Genomic DNA, 19,911 nt, shown 5'->3' with positions numbered 1-19,911 from the left:
ATCTACTGTCTTCAAGGCTACAACTAGTTCACGAGTAGCACGTGGTGTATTCTAATGAAAAACAAAGTAATCATTTTTCAAATAGTGACACCTACTGGGTTGTGATGACATGCAAATGAGAACGAATGAGATAGACAAAGATATTATTTAAGCTGAAATTCTATGAAAACAAAAAACATAAGTTTATGAACTCAGATCATTATTTTACTTTTCCTTATAATCTTATTACTAGAAAGTCCCCTGAAGACACAGCGGTGTGCCTGCGGACTCACATCGCTAGAAACCGGGTTTCGATATCCGTGGTTGGCAGAGCACAGATAGTCCATTGTATAGCTTTGTGCTTAATTCTAAATAATCAACCATTAGAAAAACGAAAAATTTAAAACTTACAAGAACGCTACGTTGAGCAGCCATTGTCATATAAAACTGTAGATACAAAAAGTTGTACCAGAACCGTGATGACGAGAAAACCCACTTGTAAAGAAAATTATATATTTAGAAACGGATAGTATGGATAGAGAAAGCACAAGTAGAGGAGCGAACAACGTTTCGACCCTCTTCGGTCATCGTCAGGTTCACAAAGAAAGAAAGTGTTACTGACCGGTAACCAACTGATCGTGACATACTGATTGCATGTTTGACAAACACAACACCAACATTATTTATAAAATACAATGTGATAACTGTCACGATTTCTATATTGGAGAAACAAGTAGAAAAATGAGAAACTAGATTCAAAGAACACAAAAAGTCACCTTCACACGTTTTCGAACACTGCAAATCAAATAAACACAACCATAGAAAACATCCAAATACTAAATAAAGAAACAAACATGAACAAACGCAAATTTAAAGAAGCCTTACTTATACAACAACTTAAACCCAAAATAAACCAATACAAAGGAACACCTTCATATCTATATTAATATATATATAATCAAACATCTAAGTAAGCACGCCCTCTACATTCCTACACTCAGTTTTACAACACCCTTCAAACATTTGGTCAGTTACCTCTTTCTTTCTTTTTTGAACCTGACGATGACCGAAGAAGGTCGAAACGTTGTTTGCTTCTATGTATATAAAAATATTTTCTCAACTCAAACCAACCGTTTTTACATATATATGAATATTGATTTCATTCTGACAAATATAAAGTGCCTGTACTTTAGAAGAGAGGCGAATCTTTAGCTCAGTTTGATTTGATTCCATGTAACACGGAATATGTTAGTCAGTTGTACTTTTCAAATAGGCGAGCTGATGTTCTATAGAAAATATATCCAATTCTTCCCAGATTGTGTCGAAGAAACAGTGGAATGTCCGATTACATTTATAGAAGAGAGTTAAGTCTCCTTTGTTTGTCCAAGCAGTGTTCCATGGTTTAATACTAGCAAGTTGAGCTGGATGAGTAAAACACTCATTGTACTTACATAGGTGGGGTTTTTAAGTTCTACGTTATGTAATTAGGTATTTGCAACACAGTCAATGTAGTGTTATCTCTGTCGCAAGAATATAACTTTCAATTGCATATGCTCATTGCTCCTGAACACAGACACTTAGTGATGAAGAAAGTTGGTTGTCTTCATAAAACACAACTGGAAATATTTCTATCACAGAAAGTTCATTGGAATCATTAATAACCTATAAAATTCTGGAAGAGATAATAGCACGTTGAATATAAATGTTTCAGGAAAGTGAATTTTAGTTAAGATTACACAATAAAAGAACTGATGTTCCAATGTAATAATTAGGAATGGTTGTAGTACATGTCAGAAACATGAAAACAATATTGATGTGGCTATATTGGTATGTAATATATCTAAGCACGCCCTCTAAATTCCTACACTCAATTACACAACCGCCTTCAAACATGTGATCAGCGTACAAGATTTGAGCCTTGGACCACTCGCATTACAAGCTAGTGTTCTACCAACTAACATAAAGTGGAAGATTGTTTCTTCAGGGCCACTCTTCACTCTGTAACGGAAGAAAATAATCCCGATAAATGCTTCCACAACATTGTACTATTTGGTTTAGAACCATCTTCCATTTCTCTCAGAAACAATTAAATGGCCCGGCATGGCCGAGCGTGTTAAGGCATGCGACTCGTAATCTGAGGGTCGCGGGTTCGCATCCCGGTCGCGCCAAATATGCTCGCCCTTTCAGCCGTGGGGACGTTATTATGTGACGGTCAATTTCACTATTCGTTGGTGAAAGAGTAGCCCAAAAGTTGACCGTGGGTGGTGATGATTAGCTGCCTTTTCTCTAGTCTTACACTACTAAATTAGGGACGGCTAGCACAGATAGCCCTCGAGTAACTTTGTGCGAAATTCAAAAACAAACAAGCAGACAATTAAACTTAACAGAACATCGTACTTCTGTTGTGTGCTTCCAACATATTGTACTCATTGATGTAGGCCAGTCAGAGCCAAGCGGTTAGAACGATTGACTCGCAATCTTAGGATCGCGAATTCAAATCCTCGTCGCACTAAACATGCTCACCCTTTAAGCCGTGGGGGCGTTATAATGTAATGGTCAATCCTACTATTCGTTGGTAAAAGAGTAGCCCAAGAGTTAGCTTTAGGTGGTGACGATTAATTGCCTTCTCCCTGGTTTTACATTGTTAAATTGGGGAGGGTTATCTGCGCTAGCCCTCGAATAGCTTTGCGAGAAATTCAAAAAACAAATATAAAAAACAGTATTATTTAATTTGAAAGAAAACAAAACGAAGTTTTATTTGGAAGAAACGTATTTATTATTATTATTTAATATACAAAGCTCTTAAAGTTTGCTATCATTAATTATGCAAATGAACATTTTTCAGAATCGACTCATCAATGAAGAAATTTATCCAATAGGAGACATTTGATTTGGAAAGTTGATAAATTCCACTTAAGAATTTTAACTTTCGGTTTAATATAGGAAAACTTCACCTTAATTAAACCTGTTAGTCCAGTAAAGGCTCTGCTTACCAGAAAAGACCCGTCACAAGATGAATGGATGTTCATCATCCCATACCAGAAAGTATCCGGGTAAACATCATTAACTGTTCCTTTTTTCATCAAACGACTTTACGAATGTAGTCAAACATCATGAAATATTCCTCATTAAAATATGATAAGTTAACGTTAAATCAGATGACATCACCGAATGCCCAGAAATATAATACCAGTTGATACTCATTCAACTGGTATCACCAAGTGTCCAAGAACAAACGGTCAGTTAATGTTTTTTTACGTGAAACCATCAAGTGCCAAGGAAACATCACCAATTAATGGTTAATTACTTGAAACCACCAAGTGTCCAGGAGCATATGATCGGTTAGCACTTATTCAACTGATACTACCAAGTGTCCATGAACAAATTACCAATTAATGTGTATTCCTCTGAAACTACGAAGTGTCATAAACTAGCGATTAGTTTATTTTTATTCATCTGACACCATGAAGTGTCAAGAAAAATTCACCAGTTAATGGTTAATCACCTGACATTTAGGAACAATGACCGGTTAATATTAAGGCACGAGACATCACCAAGAGTCAAGGAATATATGACTAATTAATTGGTAATCACGTTGTACCACTCATAGACTAGTAACGGACTAACAAATAGTATTTTTTATCAAACACAAGGAATTACATTATTAATATTATTAACGACTGTTTGTTCTTCCACTTCATGAGGAACTAAATAAGAAGTGTTCGCGCGATGTGATCACCTACACGTCACTGATGTTTAGTCATTACACATAATTAATTTTCAGTCAATATTAACACATCGTCAAAATTATGTATTAATTGACCATTAATAGCATTTACTTTTTTTTTTCCTTTAACAGATAACTTTCCGAAGTCACGATCGTCCTACGTGCCGAAAAACAAACTCATCCCATTGGCCCTTATTCTGTATGACGTCATGTCTCTTGAAAAGTCGGTTGGCACTCACTGTATTTTAGCTCGAGTTTGAGACAAGTTACTGTTATAGTGTTTTAGTCTAGAAAAGGGTTTGGATTAAGAGTGTTAACCTTATGTAATTGACTAAACATTCGAGGACAAGTTCTGAGCTGTAACATGTGCTCCATTTCTAAACAGCATGAGAACTCTATAATTGGTATGATTGTACATAAACCGTTCTTGCCTCAGTTAGACAGGTTTATAACGCTATCATAATGATAATAGAGAAGGCATAATAATACTGTAGATAAAAAGCAAACAATGCTGGGAGATATCTTGACGAAGACCAAGCTGGAAACGTCTGTTAATTAATCGACTGGCGCTAATAGAAAGGAATAAACGGCTAAAAGGTAAGTAAAACAACCACTTTTTGAAACGTCTGGTGCTAATCGACTTTGAATTGTATTCGTATGTTTTATTGGTACCTATCTCACTATCAGAGTCGCAGTCAGAGTATTACATAAAAAAAACACAACAACCTTAAACTAAATCTTGACTGTTCAGTTCTGATTTCTGAGTAATTCCGGTGAAAATTTTGTGAATCATTTGTAAATCTACAACTTACGAGAACTTTAGTTGTAGTTGAATGAAATTGGAATACGTATTTGACTTCAATACGTTCCACTATGGCATGCACACAGTGCACTATTGGTAACACGATTGACGTAAACACAATACATAACAATAAGAGAAGTATGGCAACCCGTAGTAACTGCCCAGTCACTGCTATTGTTAAGTAAAAACTGCAATGTCAGTGAGGCTTAGCTTACGCGAGAGTTTCACTGACAGATAGACTTCTGATTAAACTAAAAGAGGGATAAACAGGTATATATTCTGTTAGAAGTTGGAGAACAGTCTGTTGTGAATGAAGGAGAGATACAGAAATGTTCTTAAATAGTAATAACAGATATGTGTAATTCTGTTGAAGCGGGGATACAATGTGAACGTGTGATTTTTGTATACTGGGAACTGACTAAGCAGGTTTACGTAGTTCTTACTACTTACTCTTTCTATTGGTCATAGTACTTTAGAACTTTCAAATGATTGGTTTGAAGGGCGGAGTTACTCAAGTTGATTTGCTAAATGTATTATCTCGACAAATCATAGAAGAGGGAGGTTCTTATTTTATATTTATCAGGTCTGAATCTCAAATTCGAGTTTCTAATTCTTTATGTATTTGTACATGTTGAATAGTGGGCGTGATGAAATAGAAACTGAGTAACAAGACAGCTGGACGTATTATGTGACATACAGTAACAGATAATCAGTAACAGATACTTAACTTTTGTCTTTACATTTCCTCTTAAATTAAGAAATTAAAACATATATAATTTTAAAATTTAGATTATGAACTACGTTTTGATGCTAATCTCATTGACGTAAGTGGTTAAAAATGTTAGTTCATAAAATTTTGAAAATAACGCGTCAAACGTCGTGACACGTGCAATTTAACCTACACGGGTGAAATAAAGGGATTTTGTTTGTTTCTTTTGAATCTCGCGCAAAGCTACGCGAAGGCTATCTGCGCTAACCGTCCGTAATTTAGTAGTGTAAGACAAGAGGGAAGGCAGCTAGTCATCACCACCCACCGCCAACTTTTGGACTACTCTTTTACTAACGAATAGTGGGATTGACCGTAACATTATAATGCTCCCATGGCTGAAAGGGCGTGCGTGTTTGTTGCGACCGGGATTCGAATCCGCAACTCTCGGATTACGAGTCGAGTTCCTTAACACACTTGGCCATGCTGGGCCAAAAAGTGTGTGTTTTTTATAGTAAAGCCACATCTGGCTATCTCCCCCGAGTGCGGCGGTAAGAAACCAAAAGGATATTTGCGCTATCACGACCATCGAAACACGGTTTTAGCAATATAAGTCTGCAGACATACCGCTGTGCCAATGGGGGCCTTTTACATATTTGTCATACATAGTAGGTTCAATTCATTTTCACCGAGTTGTTATTGACAATAATAATTCAAATACCATATAAACTATACAAGTTTAATGAAAATAATTCTTACTTCTTACAAGAAGTAGTAATAGTGTGACTCAAAACTTACACAATATTTTAATCTCTAATATATAGTTTGTTTGTTTTTTGGATTTTCGAGCAAAACTCTTAAAGGGCTATCTGCGTTTGCCGTACTTAATTTAGCAGTGTAAGGCTACAGAGAAGCCAGCTAGTCATTACCACCCACCGCCATCTCCTGGGCTACTCTTTTACCAAGAAATAGAGTGAGTAACTATCGTATAATAACGCCCCCACGGCTGAAAGAGAGGCATCTTTTCGAGTCGAGCACCTTAACCAACTGGCCATGCCCGGCCCTAGTATATGCTAAGACTTAATATTAATAAATATTCTTCCTTTAATTTTAAGTTTATTTCAAAATACAAAAGCTAGTTTTGTGAAAATATTTCTCAATTTTACTATTACCAATAAATTCATCTCTCTGTCATACTTATATATGATTTATATATGATTATAAGAACAGCTTATAAAGCACTAATGGTCAAAAGGTATGAAAAGTATGGATTTTCAGTTAATGAAATAACTCTTTAATCAATATTTTTTTTTCTTACTCCGATAGAAGAGCTCTTGGAGTTACAGGCAGAGAAGGGAAAGCTCTAAGTAATGACTTGCACTCCTCCTCGAAAGAAGAAAAACTGAAAAACTCTGAACTGATTAAGCAGCTATCTAAACAGCATAACATGTGCTTTGAGCTTGAAATGACTTTATCATCAACAGAAATAGATATTTCTGATTTGAAAGAGGGTTTGGTCCGATGTCAAAAGCAAATGAAGGAGTACCTGTATGTTAATAAATTATGTTTGGATAATTTTTTGTAGTTTTAAGAAGCTTCAAATAATACTAGTATGTTGACTTTTATTCATTCAGATGTACTTTTAATCTTGGAATATCTGGTGTTTAATTTGGTTGTAGTTGATATTAACTTTTTAATTATAATCTTACAAATGGAAAATAGTTATTGAAAGCTCATAGGTTTTTGCATTTCTATCATATCTGTTAAGCAGATGTACAAAGTATTTTGTTGAACAACTTATGTACATATCAAATGAGACTTCAGTTGCAAAGTAATGTTGAAGCTAAAAAATATTTGAAATGTTGAAAGATATGTTTTATATCATATTAACGACTATAAATATAGAGAGAAACAGTAAACATAAACATTTGGTTATTTTCATTTCTCTAATAATTGTGATTACTTGTAATTGCTTTATTATTGTTTTTAAAAATAACGTCAATAAACACAGATGTAATTTTACAATCTTATACATTTTGTTTATATCATACAGTATTGGCATTTAATTAAACATGTAAAAACATACATTTTATTTACAAAGACATATCTTGTACATTTGTTCTTCAGGAAATGTTATGATGTTGATAACCTATATACTATCAGAGATACCAACCATTACAATTTGAGTGAAATCATTACAATTTTGGTGTATACATTACAACTATACACTCATACAGACAAATATTATAACTTGTTGCAACTCCCAAGTTATATTATACAGGCTTATACAATAAAGTGATAAATTGTTCCCCCCAGGGCTTTAAAGGGGTGAAAAGAAAAGTTCTAGTTAGATACAAATAAATTTTGATAATAAATAAAAGACAGTCCAAATGGCTACTTGCAATAATCATGTTTGTGCTTGAAATAATAAAAAATACTTGTATCTCCAATGTCTCCCAATAGTTTGAGTGAGGTGCTTCTCCATACTGGGTACGTGGGGAAATCAATAGTTACGTCATCAGTGCTTGTCAGCCAATCAGCACTCGCATAGATGGGTATTTCTCGTTTTCTAAGCAGCATAGAAACACCAATGTGATCGTTCACAAGATGGAAAAAAGAGGCCTTGTTCACCACATTGTCTTGTTTCTGGTAAATCTAAAAGGACTAAAACTGTGAAAAAGCTCTGTCTACAATCATAACGCTCAGTCATTTGAAATAGTTGGCATCTCTGTACTATAAGCAGAAAGAGTTATGAGCAAACAAATATAGTGGTAAAAGGTTCAATTTTCTATTAAAATTGATATGAATTAATGATATTGTTTGTATTCATATGCTGGATACCAAAAATTTAATGTTGCATTAATTTTCAGATACAGTGATCAGTATATATTATTTGCAATAGATACTTTTTTATCTAACTTCAGAATAATCTACTTATGTTCAAGGGAACTAAACAGTTGAATGAGGGTCTTGCTGTTTAATTAAAAATGTGTGTTAAGCAGCATGAGAAAAATGTTCAGAAACACTACTCATTTCTGTGCACCACAAAGAGCTAATACATTACACGTATCACCATGTAAATTTGTGTGCAGGTTACTAGCCTTTAATAAATTTCCAACTTCTGTACATCTCAACATGTATTGTACCAGTCAATTATAGAATGATACATCCTACATTCATAGTAATCTGCATGAGAACCAGCAGGCTCATTCTTTCCTAGGCACTGTTTGCCTTCTGTAATTATTGTTTTAATCTTTTGTTACTATTCATTGTTTAGTCCCTCTCTTCTTAACTTTCTTTTTTTATCTGAAAGAACAATATATATTTTAAAACATATCAGTGGAACATTCATTTGAATTACCTTCATTTTGATATTTGTTTAATTGACCTATTCTTTTATTCCTATATCTGTTCTCATTGTTTAATCTGGCATCCCAGTTCTTTCCCACATCTTTTTATTTATGCACAGTCGTCATACCTAGATCAGTTTATTTTAACTGATACATAAAATAAAAACACAAACATGCCACTTCAACAACATTTTCATGGATTTATTGGATTATGTATTCATGTTTCTGGCATCTTCCAAGATATATAACACTGCTTCGCAGTAGTCATTCAATAGTGTACTGACAGTAAAGACACTACCGGTCAGTGATGACGAGAAAACCCACTTGTAGACAAATATATATGTAAAAACGGCTGGTTTGAGTTGAAATTTTTAAATTTTTTTTTTATATGGAGGAGCAAACAACGATGACCGAAGAAGGTTAAAACTTTGTTCACTCCTCTACACCAAAAAAAAAAAAAATCTCAACCCAAACGTGTCGTTTTTACATATATATTTCACTACTGGTCAGTGATACTTCTAATATTGTGCAACATGTGATTGGTTCCATTCTGATCTCAGATCTAGGATTCACAGTTATCTGCATCTGAGCCTGCCCCATTCTGTAAGTGTTTCATTACTGTTGTTTTTATATTTCCATATCTACTGTTGTTCTCTTTTCAATGTGGACCAGGTAGTCTCACTTTCATTGTTCATTGCTTGGATTCCATGGATTTGTATATTTTGTTTTCTCTTCCTGTGGTGATATTTTGCTGACTCACAAGATTTTTTATTGTATGAGCACCATTCGCCTGATTTTTTTCTTATTCAGTTCAGGGATCACTGTGAGGTCTTATGTATGGGCTGAATCCTTTACAATAGGAGTCTGTGAATTGTTGGTGATAGATTTTAACAGTAAACAAACAGTACACAGTCTACTTGTTTTAAATATACATATATTTTTCCTTTCAATTGGTCTTCTTCAGTCTACGAACCAAGTTTTGACATTAAGCAGACCCATATGCAGAACGTGTGTGACAGGAGTTTCTGATTTACAAGATCACAAGTCAACACATTCTGTGCAAAGTACAATCAGCATGCTAATGCTATGTGGATCAGAGAGGCATGTGGATATTTCAAGTCAAAAAAATGCTAATGCCTCATCCAGACTGTGCTTGCCAAGGAGTACATTGAAAACATCTAGCACCAAGGAAGTGCCTGTCCACTTTCATAGCTTATGTATACTGGCTTTATAAAATAGATTTCATGGTATTCTGTTGTACTTTTTCCAGTGAAAGACTGTTACAGTGGTTAAATCTGAGTCCAGGTACTTTTATGGATTATCCTCAACATCTTTTGCTCACCATGGTGTAAAAGAGGAGAACAAGAGACCTTCACCATCTCCATATTATATATAACTATTAGGGTGGTTAACTGGGAGAGTTTCTTAGCAGTTATGGAATCCCTCCAGAAAAAAGTCAGAGTGAGCAGCACAATGCATAAGGAAGTAGGGAAGGAGTATCCATGTTATTACAGTACAGGTCAACCAAAAGGTCTGATTTTCCACTGGTTTTGGTCATCAGAATGGGCCAAAGTGTTCTCCTTTGGAATCAGGAAGGGACCTTAGTCTCCTGTATGTGTAGTGATTAAATTGTACAGTAGAAAACAGACTAAAATATATGTCTGATCATTAAGCTAATATGTACTACATTTTATGTCCATCCAATCTGTTATGTGAAAAGATCAGTTGATCATATAATTTTCTTTCTACCCCTGAGAAAAATTAGCTAATCTTTGTTTTCCTCCTTTCGTACTTCCATCTAGAAAAAAAAAGTAAACCCTGCCTCAGAAGAAAGCACTGTCCCACAAGTTTTGCCCTTCTATCATACTATGCCCTCACTAACAGGTGTCATGTTCTGTGGACTTTTCCTTTCCACTGCATTTGGAGAATAGAACTCATTTAGGTTTTCTCCTTTGCATAGGCCTCTCCACTGTGTGAATGTAGAATTTGGCTACTGTGTGAAGAGAATTAATTAGATTATTTCAGAAGATTGTATTTTCCTTGTTTGAGAATGTGTTTCAGATGCATACTTCACTAAACACCTTCCCAACCTTTTCTCAGCATTATTGGTTCACATTATTCCTGTCTCATCTATGAATGAAGTTAATAGTGAATGCAAGTGTTGATGGGAATCTACTGTGGATGGATTATATGTTGCTCTTTTATTGGTGGGTGGTTATTTTTAAATGATGATTATCTCATGTTCTAGTGAAGCTCACATTAAAATGTGATTTAGCTGGAACATAGTTCAAGATTAATTGTGTGTGCAAGTTCTCAACAGTGGGTGCATGAGAAATAACTATTGTATGTGTAGAGATATATCTGTTGGAAATACATTTTCAAGTAAGGAAAATGTTAAACCTTTCTTGATTTTTTTCCCCATCGTAAGGGCTGGCTATCACAGATCTTCGAGGTGGTTTGTTTTTGGGAGCTACCCCTTATTCATTACAAAGTGGTCTAATGTTCTGCAAAGTTTTCAGCTTTAAAATTGTTGGACCCCATTCACTATCTGTGGCTTCAGCTCTGCAGGGGGGATTTTCCACACTTCTCCAGTCCAGAATTCGTACATTGAGTCTCAAACACCTCCTCTTCATCTCTGCTGTTTTCAACTTTCTTTACTTTATACTTCAAAACTTTGATCCACACCATAGTATCCCCTCTTTGGGTGTGTCTTTCTTCCTTGGTGTGCAGGGTTTTTTTTCAGAATAGATGGTCTGCCATGCTTCCTTTTGGTCTTCCTGTCCAAGCACAGCTGGCTGAATTGAGCCTGTCCTTAGAAAACATTGCTGTCTCCACTGGTCAGTCAGTCCCACCATGGCTTATCACCATCCTCACCTGTGACCTTTCTATGAGCCATCTGAGGAAAGCAGTTACTCCTGACTGAAAGTTCTGTCTTCTGTTTGCTGAACATCTTCAGAACAATCTTTGCATTCCTATTTATAAGGATGGTTCAAAATCAGATGATTGTGGGCTCTGCCAGGGTGGTTGATTGTGGTTCAGTTGTTGCACATACAATTCCCTCTGCAGTTTCTGTGTTCACTGCTGAATTGCATACCATTTCTCTTGCCCTGTATCACATAGAGGCTATGCTGTACACTAATTGTACTATTTATACCAACTCTCTTACCACTCTATTAGTGCTGAAATCACTTCAAGTTAGTTCTCACCATGTTCTCATCAATATTCAAACCTGACTGGCCCATTTCTCTTCATCTTCCATTTCTATCCAGTTTTTTCTGGATACCAGGCCACATTGGTATTTACTGGAATGAACTGACACGACAGATAAGTCCGTCTGCTCTTCTGCTATCACTACCGTGTCTGTTCTACATTTAGACTATAATCCAGTATTCAAGAAGTGAACTGGTACACTTTTCTAAGAATATGATACAAATTGTGAAATAAAATTGTGTAAGTGATTGGAAACAGAAAATGAATAACTTACACTAACAATTTTGAAAGATTTATAAATAAAAGCACTTAATGGTGGTAGAGCAAATAGAAGAGTGAAATAAACATATAAATAAATGAAAATGAATTCCTTTATTATTGAAATAATAATTTGTATATGTTATTACTTAATTAAATTATTTTATTTTTCTATAATATATATTATTTTTTATATCTTTTTAGTATTATTATTAAGGGCTTTCTGTAAGAGACTTTTAAATGTTTTAATTAGTTGAAAAACTGTTTAACCTTTGTTACAAGCCAGTAAAGCATTCTGATAATATCAAAAGTAATCTTCAGTCTTTGTCTTACCAGCAGAGAAGCTTGTGAAAAAAAAACCTTGGCTGTGAAGTTTTAACAGGAGCTCTTGAAACTGAACATGCAAAAATAACTCAGTTACAGTTGGCTGTGGAATCAAAGAAAGAGAATGAGATATGGAAAGCTTAAAGTTGCAATTGTAATAAATAAACTAAGTAGTGTAAAATCATTATTTTTAAACTCCCTTTTTAGTAAATAAAGTAAGTGGTTTAAATTTCTTTCTGTTATAAATAAAATAAGTAGATTAAAATTTTTATATAATAAATAAATACTTTAAAATCATTATTTAATAAGTAAAGTGAGTAGTTTAATGAATAAAATAAAGTTTATATCTGTAATGAATAAAATATGTAGTTTAATATCCTTCTGTAATAAATAAAGTAAGTAGTTTAAAATCTCTTTGTGATAAATAAAGTAGTTCAAAATCATTATGTAATAAATAAAGAATTCTTTAATATTTTTCTGTAATAACTAAATTAAATAGCTTGAAATCATTATTTAATAAATAGTGAGAAGTTTCAAATTATTAATTTTGTAATAATTAAAGTTGTTAAAATAATTATGTAACAAAGTAATTAGTATAAAATTATTTCTGTAATAAATGTGTAGTGTAATATCCCTTCTCTAATAAAGTAAGTAGTTTAAAATCCCTTTGTAATAAATAAAGTATAAAACTGTATGCAGAATACAAAATTAAGGTTAAAAAGTGGTTCACCTCAGTAAGGTATGGGTGAAGTTATCTAACCTAATGACACAGTAAAATAAAAATTAATTTCTCACAAATTGTAAGTGAAGGAACTGTAAATATAATTTTCAAGGAACTCTTTAACATTGTATTAAATCATGATATGTGAATAAAAAAATTGTGGTTTCAAATGTTTTGTGAATTATTGCGGAAAACTGAACTATGTTTGCAAGTTCTTAATCGAAACAAGTACCAGTACTAACACATTTCTATGCATTGAAACTGAAACATTATAAAAACCTCATCACCACCCACAACTCTTTTACCAACGAATAGTGGGATTGACCGTCACATTATAACGCCCCACGGCCGAAAGAGCGAGCATGTTTGGTGTAACATTCGAACTCGCGATCTTCGGATTATGAGTCAAGCGCCTTAACCACCTGGCCATGCCGGACCCGTTGATAAACTGACAAGACCCTGATGCAACTCATAGAAGAGTAAAGCCCTGCTGTAATTTGTCTGTACACTTTTATATAAGAAAGCCCTTAAAGTAACTCATTTATGTAACGTTTTTAATTTAAGAAAGGGACTAAAACCATGAACTACCTCTTGTAGATTTTTTTACTCAGTGACATAACCTCCTTCCCTCATAGACACCAAGTGGCTAAGCAATAATTGTACAGGCTCGTGACACCAAAAACCAGGTTTCTTTACCCGTGGTGGGCACGACACAGAAAGCCCATTATGTGTCTTTGTTCTTAATCAACGACCGAACCATACCAGGAAATACTGTTAAAATATTTGTTCTGATTTATTTTAGGAATAACCACAATAAAGATGCTATGGAAAAAAAAAATATTTTCTACTCTTTTATTTAATTTAAAGCCCACATTTTTTACAGAAAAAGAGATAAAAATGAAGGCCTTATATTTGAACAAACATCCAGCCATCGTACACATACAGCACAGCTCGGGTGTTACATTCCACCCAAAAACATCATTTGAAGTTAACATTCAAAATTTATAATATGAGCATACAAAACAGTTTAAAGGCAGAAATAAAAATAGCTCTATGTACAGCAAAATTCCACGTCTAAATATCACTTTAAAGCCAATTTTGCTTGTTTAATACAACAAAAATACAATATATTTAAAGTCTTTAAAATAAAGTATCGTTTCATAGACACGCAGATATTCGTTACGTTCTATTTAAAATATTCAATAGTTTCCACAAATAGTAATATTTTAACAACTCATAAAAAAACACCTGTTGTGGTCTAATTTTTATAACAGATCATGAATTGATAATACGTTTTTAAAGCGAAGTATGTTATTATTATTAACGAATTTGTATTACTCCAAGAAGATAATTAATTCCCCAGAGAAAGTACCTAAATGACCCAATAACATAACATCAAAACTCCTTACAGCAAAGTTATGAACTATCTCGTGTGCGTCATAATTTGAAATTACAGTGGTGCCTCGGTTCTTGAACATATTGTTTGATAAAAAAAAATGTCTCGATTGTTCAACATAAACTCGGTTCCTGAACCAAGCTGTCGCAGCCCGAACCCCCGAAATTACCCGAATGATGACCCGAACAAACCCCCTTCAACCATTTTCAGCCCACGCCAAGCTTAACCAAAACACCTGTCGCTCAGTCCACACCCCGCTAAAATCGGCTGTGAACGTTCTCGTTTTTTTGTTTTTTCTAAATATTCTGATCAAATAAGCCACCATGGGGTCAAAGAAAGATAATGAAAGCAGCAAACCAAAAAGAAATGTTGTTAGAGCCACAATAGAGGTGAAAAAAGATCTAACAGCGAAGTATGAGAGTGGTGTTTGCGTGTCTGATCTTGCTACACAGTTTGGTATGGCGAAGTATACAGTCTGCATCATACTGAAAAATAAAGAGGTCATCAGAGGACCTGATGTTGCAAAAAAAGTGACAGTGCTTACGCCACAAAGATCACAAACAATGGAAGAGGTAGAAAAACTGTTGTTGATTTGGGTAAACGAAAAACAGTTAGCTGGTGATAGCATTTTTTGAGACCATCATTTGTGAGAAAGGAAAGCATTCTGACCTCCTGAAAAACACCGCTGGAACGAGTGCTGATATAAGCGATGCCTTTAATGCTAGTAGGGGTGGTTTGAAACATTTAGGAAGAGAAGTGGCATACATAGTGTGGCAAGACATGAGGAGGGTGCCAGTTCTAACAAAGACGTTGCTGATAAATTCGTTAGGGAACTTAAGGACTCTATAGAAGCTGAGGTTTTATTCCCCAACAAGTGTTCAACTGTGATGAGACAGGCCTCTTTTGGAAGAAAATGCCAAAGAGGACCGAAATCATCAAGGAGGAGAAGTCACTACTAGGACAAGCCAATGAAGGACAGGCTAACTCTATTGTTATGTCGTAATGCAAGTGGGGACTTAAAACTTAAGCCTATGCTTGTGTACCATTCTGAGAACCCGAGGGTTTTTAAGAAAAATAAAGTCCTGAAAAGTGAACTAAATGTCATGTGGAGGGCTAATAGTAAAGCATGGTTAACCAGGCAGTTTTTATGGAGTGGGTTCATGAAGTTTTTGCCTCAAGTGTAAAGAATTACCTCACAGAAAAGTTACCACTCAAGGCCCTTCTTGTGATGGACAATGCACCTGCTCATTCACCAGGCTTGGAGGACGGGTTGGTGTAGGAGACAGTTTCGTTACTGTAAAGCTCTTGACTCCTGACACGACTCCTCTCATTCAGCCAATGGACCAGCAGGTCATATCGAACTATAAGAAATTCTACACCAAATCACTATTTCAAAGGTGCTTTGAAGTGACCACTACCACAGAGTTAACCCTTAGAGAGTTCTGGAAAAATCACTTTAATGTACTTCATTGTTTGAGAATCATAGACAAGACCTGGAGGGAAGTGTCTTTGAGGACCATGAACTCAGAAGACTCAGCAGCAAATAGAGACTTTGAAGGCTATGAGGTTGAGCTTGTTGTCGAGGATATTGTCTCACTAGGCATGTGTATGGGCTTGAATGTGAGTGGTGATGATGTGTAAAAGTTGGTGGAAAACTACAACACTGAGATCCCCACGGAAGAACTCCAAGACCTTTAGAAGGAGCAGCACCAGAAGGCAACTGAGGAAGTGTCTTCAGATGAGGAGGAGGGAATGGATGATGTTCCCAGTTCACTGATCAAAGAAATGTGTGGAAATATGGGAGAGTTACAAAGTTTTGTGGAAAAATTTCACCCTGGCAAAGCTGTAGGAAACCGCAGCATAAAACTTTTCAATAACAATGCCATATCTTACTTCAGAAACATTTTAAAATGCAGGCAGAAACAAACCACATTAGACAAGATTTTAGTGAGAAATAGGTCCAGTAAGTCTCAAGCAGTTTGCAGCGGTGCAAAGAGACAGAAAAGAGAAAGAACCCCAGAAGGAGAGTTACCTGACGTTTTTATGGAAGGTTATTCCCGTTCCAAACAATAATAACCCTCTTACTCTCCACCTTTCACTTACGCCATCAGCTCTCCTCAGCACAGGTAAAGTGCAGTTAAATTTTCATTTATTGTTTTTTTTATTGTGTTTATAGTTTTTGTGGTTGACTTTATGCATGTAAGTATTATTATACAGGTATAAATAAGCAATATTTTACTTAAAATGCTTCATAATGCGTAATTTTTAGAGGTCTGTAACTGATTAATTTAATTTACAGTATTTCTTATGAGAAAAATTAATTCAGTTTTCGAAGTTTTTCAAGAACCGAGGTGCCACTGTATATCAAAAATCAAGAATACCTTAGTGTATCAGAAAAGGTAAAAATACACTATTATCTGAATTAGTGCGATGAGGTCTTATCCTCGAATACTTCACTGATACATTTTCAGATTCTTGAGTGTTTCTCATGTATTAGGTTTACTCACTTTTTCTGAATAAAATTTGTTTCCGTTACACAGAAAGTATTCTTTAATGAAGTACAAACACGAGTCTAATAAATTCTCTTCACAAATTATCAGTGGTTTCCACTGAACTATCTCAGATAAGTGCCACTTCAAGCTGAAAAATTCTGCGAACTTTTTCTTTTTCTCACCACACATTCACCTCCTGCTCCGATTATTAACGTAAGAAAATGAAAATAAATCCTTTTACAGCTTTGCTTTAACAGATGCTACACAGAAAATCGACGATGCTTTTAGTGAGTAATTTGTGAATGTAATTCAGACACCTGATGATTGGGGGAACTGGTTGTGTAAACGTTATACAAAGAAAAAAAATGGATGTTTAGCTCTTCCTGTCTTCTTCGGTGAACAAATTATCTGCAGATCGCTAAATATTTGTCAGGTGAAAATTTATTGATAAATGAAAAAGTCTTAGCTGAGGTTTAATATAGAACGAAGTAAATATATGTAGCGATCACAATGCAAGCACCATTTCCATATCTAATGTATAAATGTACAAAATAAAATTTAAAAAACAAGATGGCACAAACCAGTAAAGATCCTGGAATAAAATTATTCAACGTAGTTAACTTTTAGTGACGTACAAGCCACATAAATTATGTTTGTCTCAACAATTTAAAACTTTTTTTAACAAAACAGTATAAGTAGTTATACGTTCATATAATAACAATAACACTGTAAGACTGATGGAAATATCGGATTCTGTCCCTTAAAAAACAACCCCGGCTCTGTACTAAGATATAATAAACTAATAAAAGTTAACTCGGATAAAAGGCGTCTATTCATGTATATATCAACTACACATATTTTTAGAAGACGTATGTAATACAGTTTGACGATAGCAAACAGTAAGGCCAAATTATTTAATTAAAGTTTTTTTTTCCTTTTCTTTTTGAACCATAATTCATTGTATAACATAAAGTTCGTGCTATTTCTAGTATCTCTACCATAACACTATTGGTTTAAATTTCAAGGTCTGTTATTATAAAAACACAAGAAATTAAGGATCACTACGAGTTTTAACTTAAGTAACTTAAAAAATTTCTTGATCATCAGATCTAACTAACTAATTAATCATAAAATGTTATATAAAGCTGTCTGTATTCTCACTACACATAGTTGTCGCATATTATTTTTATAAAGGAAGGAAGCTTATTTCACGAAAATTGGTAATGACAGAGAACATGACTCGCGAAAGTTGGTATCAAAGAAAAAATTCCGATATTTGAAGAAACTAGTTTAAAAAAAATTCAAAGGATGTAATATCTACTAAAAAAATTGGTTTAAGGGTTTTTTGTCGTTATATTGCAGTACATACACGTGTGCACACATTTTCAGGTTCACTCTCCATATAAAAATAACGTTGTCACCAAACATAGAAGTTAATTAAAAGTAATTTACAAATGTCACGTTTCTTTTGTGATTTAAGTCTTAGTGAATTCTACAACATACAAGAAAATACATTAGCAATTTCAGGTTTAAAATATTAATAAGGATTTCTGCCTGCAAATAAAGAAATGTGTTCTACAATATTTCAACAACACAAAATCTGTTATTACCAGAGCGAATTATTATTAGCGGTTTACGTGTCGTTAATGTTGTCTACATTTTGTTATAAAAGTGTGTATATACACGAAATTCATTTATACTATTGTGTTCTATATAAAGTTCTTAAAAGAAAGTTGACACATAATTTTATTAACTATAGTCCGAAGGTAGCATCTCGAGAGATGGTTTGTCTTTTAAAAACCTATTTCTACTCTAAAACTGGTTAGTATAGAATTGCTCTTTGTCTCTAATATCAATACTTATGACGTGTTCGAAACAGCAAGGAAGAGAAATATCACATTTTGGGGTAACTTTACTTTTCCAACTTCCTGGAATTTTTCCCTTTATCTTTAGGAACGGATAAAGAAATATTGAGAGGACCCGACGTCAGTAGATCGACTTGTTCGTGAAACTATCTGGCAACTGTTTTGTTTTCGAAACTGAAACCACCCATTTGGCTGTGATCGGTGGAAAGGAACATGGTGTGAAAAGTATTATCTTGGGCCTCGTAGTTCGTCAAATTGTCAATGACATCATGCCAAAGAATGAAACATGTGCCTTTCTCGGCGAGGACCAGTTTCAGTCTTCGTTTAGTTCGTGTTCTCGTTTCTCCTTTATCAAACAGCAGGTCAGGGATACCTGCCATTCTTCCTCTGGTTTATTCAACTACAGATTGGCCAGACACTGGCACACAAACACAATTGTTTTGTGGCTACGAAAACCGTTTCGACTTGGGCTATGTCCTGTTCGGTCAATTCGCTGCATAAGTTATTTAATTCATCTTCTAAATCTTGTCGAAAATCCGTATCGTCGAAAGAACTACAACTGATAATTCTGTCTGTCTCCTCTACATTAATTCGGCCCAGAGTATCATATTTTTCTGTCAGTTTTTGTCCGGCTACCTTTTCTTTGGAAGATGGTTCGTGTGAAGCTTCTGAATAGATGATATTATCTGAATAGTTCGTATCTGGAATACAGAAAGTTCTATTTTCTGAACATGACTCCACAAAGTCATCTTTTCACAAGAACTATGTTGAATATTTGACACATGATCAGACATTTCCATGTTTATGCTATTATTTGAAATCGTTTTTTCATTTATAAATATTCAATGAATTAATTCTTTCTGTTGGTCCAAACTATAAAAGGTGGGAATTTCTTCTATAACAATAAAATATTTAACACAGAAACCTTGAAAGTCGTTAATATCTATATAATACTCCGTGTGGTAATTTTTTCATGAACTTGTAACATAGCCCCCAAATAATACAAGATTGTTTCTTTTTCTCCCTGTAAATAATAAAAAAACGCAACAGTAAATAAATTTTATTTTTATTTTTACCAGAT

General features: G+C 34.4%; 2 long non-coding RNA genes across 5 annotated transcripts in view; one reads left to right on the top strand and one right to left on the bottom strand.

Moving 5' to 3' along the window:
• The first annotated feature begins 2,810 nt into the window (after positions 1–2,810).
• On the top strand, positions 2,811–12,385 carry LOC143243092 (uncharacterized). Of its 3 annotated transcripts, none has more exons than XR_013023877.1 (4): positions 2,811–3,032; positions 3,839–4,303; positions 6,541–6,762; positions 12,372–12,385. It is a non-coding gene; the product is annotated as an uncharacterized LOC143243092 (long non-coding RNA). The 3 variants fall into 3 exon arrangements; XR_013023876.1 differs by having other exon boundaries at positions 12,369–12,385; XR_013023875.1 differs by lacking the exon at positions 12,372–12,385 and having other exon boundaries at positions 6,541–6,952.
• The window catches only part of LOC143243091 (uncharacterized), a 49,930-nt gene continuing 41,279 nt past the window's right edge, over positions 11,261–19,911 (bottom strand). Inside the window, exon 4 of one of the 2 annotated variants that reach the window (XR_013023868.1) lies at positions 11,261–12,459. This is a non-coding gene — a long non-coding RNA (uncharacterized LOC143243091). Of the gene's footprint in view, positions 12,460–13,927; positions 19,855–19,911 lie in introns of those variants that run through there. The other variant, XR_013023870.1, reaches the window with a different exon arrangement.

Source organism: Tachypleus tridentatus, unplaced genomic scaffold (assembly GCF_004210375.1).
Source record: "Tachypleus tridentatus isolate NWPU-2018 unplaced genomic scaffold, ASM421037v1 Hic_cluster_2, whole genome shotgun sequence".
Taxonomy (NCBI): Eukaryota; Metazoa; Arthropoda; class Merostomata; order Xiphosura; family Limulidae; genus Tachypleus; species Tachypleus tridentatus.
Note: the sequence above shows the minus strand (reverse complement) of the source record. Positions and strands in the feature narration are given on the sequence as shown.